The sequence below is a fragment of the Lupinus angustifolius genome, chromosome LG17 (genome assembly GCF_001865875.1).
Source record: "Lupinus angustifolius cultivar Tanjil chromosome LG17, LupAngTanjil_v1.0, whole genome shotgun sequence".
Classification (NCBI taxonomy): Eukaryota; Viridiplantae; Streptophyta; class Magnoliopsida; order Fabales; family Fabaceae; genus Lupinus; species Lupinus angustifolius.
The window spans coordinates 12,331,579-12,340,888 of NC_032025.1; the positions used below are offsets into that span (position 1 = coordinate 12,331,579).

General features: G+C 35.7%; 1 long non-coding RNA gene across 1 annotated transcript; it reads left to right on the top strand.

Moving 5' to 3' along the window:
• On the top strand, positions 466-1,593 carry LOC109331055. The gene is made up of 3 exons (XR_002105736.1): positions 466-565; positions 1,148-1,214; positions 1,330-1,593. It is a non-coding gene; the product is annotated as an uncharacterized LOC109331055 (long non-coding RNA).

Genomic DNA, 9,310 nt, shown 5'->3' on the forward strand with positions numbered 1-9,310 from the left:
AATTAAGTATGCAATGTGGTGAGAGTCTACCAATATAATCACAGATAGCAATTTCCTTGTATGTTTGCATGAACATGACCTTGTAATTGGTGCTAATCCTTTTTTACAGGTTTTATGCCTAATGGTTTTTATGCAGTTGATTGTCTTACATCCAAGGCAGTTCTTGTCGATTTTGAAATATTAAGCATCTAGTTAGTACTATTTAGCATGTGATTATGCTTATCGTATATGATTGTAGTTATTTTCATTTGCGTCTCACTTTTGTTTCTTGTAGGAGAGATAGCTAGTAACTCCCATTCATATTCTTCTTGTCCAAATACTGGTGGTCCTTCAATTGGGCCATCTACAGTAATTGCAAACAAAGTTCCTGCTTCTCAACCTCCCACTAATGAAGTCTATTTAGTTTGGGATGATGAGGCAGTGTCCATGGTGGGCTACCTTCATGAGGAAAATTTGACGTGTTCCATTTGACTACTATTATTTTTCGGTTGGTATGTTGTGATGCTTTCTTATGGAAAGAAGAACGTCTTTACCAAAATGTCTGGTGCATGACGAAAATATCCAGGTAAGTCATGATAATACCTCATCAATTAGTTGCTTTCACATCTAAACAGGTGGATAGACTTTATGGTTCCTGTTTTTAGATTCAGTTGTTTATATCTTTGAATGTGTTGAAGTTTTATATCACTAATATGTATTTTCTTTCTCTTCTATAAGTATTCATCTCTAGTCAGTCCTAGTCAATCCTAGTCATTCATATTCTTCTTTTACTGCTCTTCTGGTTGTCTGCACCACTGAAGGCCTGTGTAGATTATTGGTTTTAGTGTCTTAAATGCAATCTGGTGTCGCCATACTCTTTTCTCTTATTCACCTTTTTGCCCATTATTGTACATGTTCTTTAGTTGCTTATTTTGTTTAGCTCTTTTTTGCTATTAGTGATCCATCTCATTTTAACGTTCCATCGATGTAGGCCTGATTCCAGAGTGATACAATTGGTTAAACATATGGGAGCTCGACCAAGACCAAATCAAAGGCGAGTTTCTTGTAAGAAGACTCGGGTGCTGGTCTGCAGTTTGATTGTAACTTTTCTGTGGAATGACTCTAGTTCTTTAGCTAGCTTCTAATTCCTATGTTTTTCATTATATAGGCATTTCATGATATCGGGACTGAAGGGTGCTGGAGTAAAAGATTTGACTCGGTACCTGATGGAGCAGGTATGTATTTGTTCTTTCTAATTTATGTAACCGACCCCTACTGGGTAAGGGCTTGGTTGTTGTTGACTTGTTTTATAGACTGAACTCTGGTTTTTTAATTGTTTCATATGCTTAGGCAGTTGAAAGACCATGGGACGAAGATCCATTTTGAGGAAGTTATGAAGATGATAGCCCAGGAAGTTGTGCCTAAAAGACTACTGGACCATGTACATCAGGTAGTCATTAAATTCATTTATTCTTCTGACATATTGGTAGAACTTGTAAGAAGTACATTTCATACAGATTTTACTCGTATCTTTCATCAGTTAGCTCTAACTGGAATTCTTCTTTACTGTTTTGAGAGAACATGATTATTATATATTTGTTAATAAATTGACTATGCCCCTTTCTAATAAAGTTTTAATTTTATGTTGAAAATGTTGGAATGAAATTTATGAGAAGTAAATAGCCTGTTCTGTTTTGCAACTTCTATTGAATAAGCATATAGGGTATTTCAAAATGAAATAATGGACTCCTGGAAATAATAACAAAAAACCAACAAAATGTTGAATAGCTAAGAACAATAGAATATAAAAACACAGACGAATAATCTATTCATTGTCATATGTCATTGTAATATATAGTTTTAGTTATTAAGTGTGTCTCTTATTTTCATAACATTTTTATATCTACTAGAATAAAATTATATCCATCTATTTTCTTTGAGCTAAGAGGTGTTAAAAATAGTAGTATTTCAAAAATCAGTTAGTTAGTTGGACTCAAGCTTACTATAAATAGGCAATGTTAATCCTTGAACAAGTAATCAATACCATTGAATTCCCTTTTCTGCAAAATCTCATTTTCTCTTACTCTCATTGAATTGCATACTCTCTTTCTTCTTCCTACTTTCTTTCTTCTTCTTCACACACAAATACCTTCTCCTTTCTCTGTTTTTTATAATTGTGTTCCAACAAATTTGGTATCAAGAGCTAGGTTGAAGAAAGCAAGAACATAAGAAGCTTCAATCAGTATGGGACACAACAGTGGCAACTTCCCAGCAAACTTACCAATTCTTGATGGGAAGAATTGGAACAAATGGAGGGTACAAATGAAGGCGTTGATGGGGTACCAAGAAGTTGATGAAATAGTTGAGCAGGGATTCCAACCCCTCATTGAAGGAGGAAGAGAAGAACAAAGAAGAATGCACAAAGAGAACAAGAAGAAAGATTGCAAGGCAATGTTCCTACTGCATCAATGTGTGGATGAAGCACATTTTGAAAAGATTTCTGGTGCAAAGAACTCAAAAGAAACTTGGCTGATCCTTGAAGCTTTCAACCAGGGGGCAGAACAGTTGAAGAAGGTACAGTTGCAAACACTTAGACGCCAATATGAATTGATGCAGATGGAATCCAATGAGAGAGTAGCACAATTCTTTAACAAAGTGATCACACATACTAATGCGATGAAGGCATGCGGTGAGAAAATCAGTGACCAATCTATAATTGAGAAGATCCTAAGAACATTGACTCTAAGATTTGATCACATTGTTGTGGCAATTGAGGAATCCAAGAAGATTGAAGAGATGAAGGTTCAGGATCTACAAGGATCCCTTGAAGCACATGAGCAAAGACTCATTGAAAGGTCCAATTTGAGACCAGTTGATCAAGCACTGCAAGCTCAATTCACAGATAGAAGGAGCTTGAATGGAAGGAATGAATTTCAAAGCAGGGGTGCAAAAAGAGATTTCAGAGGAGGAAATCATAAGAATTTCAAGCAGAAGGATAATGACAAAACTGGTCATGGCACACAAGACTCGGAAAGAAGAGGAAGCTTAAATCAATGGAGAGGTGGCAGAAGATCAATTGATAGGAAGAGAATAAGGTGCTTCAACTGCAATAGAACTGAACATTTCTCAAATGAATGCAGGGTCTCTCTTGGATCAAACAATGATGGAGGCAAGTCACACTCAGAAGCTCATATGGTCAAAGAAGAAACAACAACCGAAAGTGAAGAACAACCCTTATTGCTCATGATGATTACAAACCAAGTAAACAAGAATAGTGATGTATGGTACATAGACTTAGGGTGTTCAAGCCATATGATAGGACATAGAGAATGGCTAGTGAACTTTGATGAGAGGAAGAAGACCAATGTTAGATTTGCTGACAACAGAATGAGCCAAGCTGAAGGCACTGGTGATGTGTTGATAAACAGAAAAGATGGTAAACATGCTATGATTACATATGTGCTCTATGTGCCAAACATGAAGAGCAACCTGATTAGCATGGGGCAACTACTTGAAAATGGCTTTTCTATGGGTCTAATTGATGGATCACTAGAAGTCTATGATCATAAGAAAAAGATGGTAATGAGAGCATCAATGGCTCCAAATAGAACATTTCAGATAAGCTTAGCAACCATTGAATCTCAATGCATGTCTGCTCTATCTTTAGCAGAAAATTCATGGCTATGGCATATGAGATATGGACATTTGAACTTCAGAGATTTGAGTAAATTGAATACACAAAACATGGTTGCAGGGCTACCTCTAATCCAACATCCTAAGAAGATATGTGACAGTTGCGTGATAAGCAAACAACCAAGGTCCTCATTCAGCAAATATACACCATCCAGAGCCAAAGAACTTCTGCATATGGTGTACTCTGATGTGTGTGGACCTCTTGACACACCATCACTAGGAGGGAGCAGATACTTCATCACATTTGTGGATGAGCTAAGCAGAAAATTTTGGTTGTTTCTAATGAAAAACAAAAATGAGACATTCTCAATGTTCAAGCTGTTCAAGGCCCAAGCAGAAAAACAATCAGGAAAGAGCCTAAAAATCCTAAGGACAGATGGTGGAGGTGAATTCAACTCAGGAGAATTTGGCAATTTCTGCAGTGAACAAGGGATCATGCATGAGGTGACTGCCTCCTACACACCCCAACATAATGGGATTGCAGAAAGGAGAAACAGAACCATAATGAATATGGTTAAAAGCATGTTGAAAAGCAAAGAACTCTCAAATGAATTCTGGGGTGAGGCAGCCTCAACAACAGCATACATACTCAATAGATGTCCCACCAAGAGGCTTGAAGATAAAGTTCTTGAGGAAGCATGGTCAGGAATCAAACCAACAGTGAAACACTTGAGATTTTTTTGCTCAATCTACTATAGACACATACCAGACCAAAGGAGAACAAAGCTGGATGATAAATGTGAAGCAATGATCTTCCTTGGCTACAACAACACAGGATCCTACAAGTTGTATAGCCTTGAAACCAAGCAGGTGGTGTTTAGCAGGGATGTGCAGTTTGATGAAGCAAGCTCAGTTAATGAGCTAAACAAAAACTCTGACCCTTTGGCAAAACTACACATCGAATGGGAGAATGATGACCCTGAGACATCTGAACTGAGAAGAGAGACACCTGCATACACTCAACAATCAAACACTAGATCAACAAGGATAAGGAATCCTCCTTCTTGGCTATCAGACTATGTGCTAAATTCAGATAACTTAGTGAGTCAGGAAGGTGAGGTTGTTCAACACATGGCATTATATGCTGATACTGAACCAATTAGTTATGAAGAAGCAGTAAATAGCAACACTTGGAGAGCAGCCATGCTTGAAGAAATCAAGTCCATAGAGAAGAATGATACTTGGGAATTGGCAGAATTACCACCTAAAAAGAAGCCAATAACAGTCAAATGGATCTTCAAGGTGAAATTAAAACCAGATGGCACTATAGTTAAAGCACAAAGCAAGGCTAGTTGTCAAAGGTTTTATGCAAAAGGAAGGAATAGACTTCTCAGAGGTGTTTGCACCAGTAGCAAGATTGTAAATAATAAGGCTCATTCTTGCAATAGATAGCTGGAACAGATGGAGTCTTTGGCAATTGGATGTTAAATCTGCCTTCTTGAATGACCCTTTGGAGGAATTAGTCTATGTATCTCAGCCACCAGACTTCATGAGCAAAAGATAAAGTGTTCAAGCTAAAGAAAGCACTTTATGGCTTGAGGCAAGCTCAAGGGCATGGAACAAAAGGATTGACAAATTCTTGTCTGCCTATGGTTTTCAAAAGTGTGAGGTCGAGTATGGTGTATACATCAAGTCACTGAACCATAATTGTGATGCCTTGTTCATATACTTGTATGTGGATGACTTGTTGATCACAGGAAGCAGTCAACAGAGAATTGAAGAAGTAAAAAGGAACCTCAAAGGTGAGTTTGAAATGACTGACTTAGGAAGACTAGCATATTTCCTTGGCTTGGAATTTCAGCACACCAAAAGTGGCTTATTCATGCATCAAAAGAAGTATATTCTTGAGATCCTCACAAAATTCAACATGCTCAACTGCAATTCCTCTGAAACTCCTGCTGAAATATACCTCAAACTAGACAAGGGTGAGCATGAAGGAGTTGTAGATGCACCATTGTTCAGACAAATGGTTGGCAGCTTGTGAGATACATCTGCCATACAAGACTAGAAATTTGATGTAGTGTTGGACTAATCAGCAGGTTCATGTGTGATCCAAGGCATTCCCATATGTTGGCAGCAAAGAGAATTCTGAGATACTTGAAAGGAACACTTGATTTTGGCATCAACTTCCCTCATCAAAGTGACAAGATTAGCTCAAAAATCTTGGCCTACTCTGACTCAGATTGGTGTAGGGACTTGATAGACAGAAAAAGCACCATGGGATATGTGTTTATGGTTGTAAGTGCTCCAGTGTCATGGTGTTCTCAAAAGCAAAAGGTTGTGGCACTATCAACTTGTGAAGCTGAATACATTGTTGTGTGTGCCACTGCTTGCCAAACAATGTGGCTTTCTTCTTTGCTAATGGAACTAAGCATCGACATTGAAGACAAGATTGAGTTGCTGATAGACAACAAGTCAGCAATCGATTTGGCAAAAAATCTGGTCTCACATAGAAGAAGTAAACATATCGAGACAAGATATCACTACCTTAGACAACAAGTTGTAGAGGGAAAACTGAAGCTCTCTCACTGCAAAAGTGAGCTCCAACTAGCAGACATTATGACCAAGCCTCTCAACATAGAGAGATTCAAGGAATTGAGGAAGAAAATAGGTGTACAAGAAGCTGAGATTGATTGAATTTTGTGGATGTCTTAGTTGTTGTTATTGTTGATTTTCGAATTATGGGGATGTTAAAAATAGTAGTATTTCAAAAATCAGTTAGTTAGTTGGACTCAAGCTTACTATAAATAGGCAATGTTAATCATTGAACAAGTAATCAATACCATTTAATTCCCTTTTCTGCATAATCTCATTTTCTCTTACTCTCATTGAATTGCATACTCTCTTTCTTCTTCCTACTGTCTTTCTTTCTTCTTCTTCACATACAAATACCTTCTCCTTTCTCTGTTTTTTATAATTGTGTTCCAACACGAGGGTGAGCCTCACGCTATAAAAAAGACGAATGAACGTAATACATATTAATCTATTTATACATGTTTAGTTACAAACAATAAATAGATAAAAATACTATAAAAAGATTATTACAAATAATCCATAATTTAAAATACATAACAAATTCATAAGTTTAGGGTGAGTTTATAAATACTCTAACACACCCTAACAAGATGGTGGAGATAAAACGACACCAAACTTAGATATGAGAAAACTGTCGAGATGTAGGTAGATATATGTTCAAAAGGTCAACGTTGATGAGTGGAGAGTATGTGTTGGACTTGTAGGTCCTTGTTTAACATTAGGTTTAGCATAAAATGAATGAATAACAAGACGTGTAAGTGAAATATTAGATTGGCATCGAGATTTGTGCTCAAATACTATGAGGGTTAAAGATGGTAAGACGGGTTGTCTTGTCCATTTTGTCTTGCCCATAAATGCCTGCAAAATTTAAGTGGATGTGGACATGTCTGTATTGTCCTAATGGACAATTTCATGTGTTGTCCTTTTTAAAATGGGCTAATAGACATGTGGGTGTGGGTGACTCGCAGACATGGGTGAATAATTAAAAAATAAAAAATCAATATAATAAAAGCAAAAGAAAATAAATAAAGTAGTTGAAGAGAAAAAAGTTAACAAAACATTTGATATTGTATATGAAGTTGAACAAATCTCATTAGTTCATAATTTTTGAGACATTAAAAATTACATTACATCATAATATATTTGGATTTGTTTCTTAAATTATACATTTGGGCCGCTTATGTTGCCCAATAGAAATATTTGTGGGCTTAGCAGATAAACGGACATGGCTTAATGGGAAAATGAATGAAATTTGTATGTTCTGCTTGCAAAATAATATGGGCTATAAGTGCATGCCTATAAGCATTTTCCATTTTGCCATCTATAGTCAAAGTAGATGATGAGTTGTAATCGTAAAGGAATATGTTTCTCTATAAAAAGTTCCTTGAACAAGAGAAGGTTATCAAAAGTTGAACTAATGTTCATATCTTTTGTCTTAGTTGAGGATTTTGCTATAGTATGTTGCTTTTCGCACAACCAAGAGATGACATTTAGGACATAATTTTTTTTTCTTTTTTTTACATAATAAATAATAAAGGACGTACTTGTTTAGTTGAACATCAGTTCTGCAATTTAAGAAAATGTGAATTCGATTTTGACCACTCCAAAAGGTTTGAAGTCGTTACTATGTTTTTTGCGGTTGAAATATAGAAACTATATTTTATGTCAGTTTGGAAAATATGATCATTGAACCTAAGTTCTGAACTCGAGAGTTGATTATGAATTATGGAAGATATTAGTATCTCGTCCGACTGTATTAAAACAATACATTTGTTAATTGAATAGATTTTTACCCCCTTAAAAAAAATTATTTTTCTATGTGATAAGAGTTTATCTTACTCTTATATATCCCTTTGTATAATAGGGAAATCAATATTGCATAGTTGTGATTTAAAATTGATTGGATTTGGATTAAATAAATCGTTTTTATATTATTTTTTTTTTGTAAAATGAGATTAATAGCAAATCAAATTATTATAAAATATTTAATAAATTAAGTTGATAGCAAAAAGACGGAGTTGGTCATATACTTATTTCCCCTTAAAGTGGATATGAAGATAAGACATGAAATACAACCAGACTATTCAAATTTCATAAATCAATTAGATGATAAAGTGTTTTAATTATTTTTAAGTAAATGAAATCAACAATAAAGAGACGGTGTTGTATTGTGAGAACCCACAAGTTTGTGATATTCATGTTGATCATGGGTAGACATATGTGTATTGTTTGCTATGTTTATATTAGTTGACATGGATGTTGAAACTAGGTTAGCATCATAGATATTGTCTTTATGGATGAAGTCATGAATATAGTGATGTCGAGTAAAAACACGTCATTTGTAGTTGAAACAAATTCAATGCTAAGAAAATGACTTTGAGAGCCTAGATCCTTAAGGGGAAAGTTTGTGTCAAGAGCGAATTGAAGCAGCAAGCTTCATCGTATGTGGTTTGATGACATGATTGAACGTATCACTATAACCAATGTCAGGATACTGGTGGAAGCCTTTGGCAACTCATTCTATAAACTCATTTATTACCAATAGTGTTGAAGTAATCATGTTTTGACTCAAGACTCAAGAGTCCATGTGCCCGTAGTAAGCAACACATTACATTCTTCAAACATGACAACTTTCCTTTGAGGATGTTTTAGTGCTTGTGTGATGCAAGGGGGCTCCATGGGATCAAGTAATGGAAATTTGATTGCCAATTAAACTTGTTTGGGTTTGAAAGTACTATGACTGGATCTTGTGATCATATGGTGTGTGGATTGGGCCAACGGGGGTTCTTTTGTGCATTGATGTTGTTGTTGTGTTTAATTGCAAAAGTTATTAGGAATTCTATCAAATGGTGTAGTTTGAGCCTTTGAGGTGTGGGTAGGAAAGGGGTACATCTTCTGTTCTATAATTTGTGTCACTCCATATATCATATATCATGAGTTATGATTGGTCATAAAAATACTTAATAATTAAATTTTAACTTAAATATATTTTTTCAATCAATCACAAGTAAGTGTCACTCATATGTACCTCAGTAAGATATGGTAATGTGTAATTGGAATAGAATGAGGAAGGAGAGGTTGACGAACATGGGCTAACATTGTC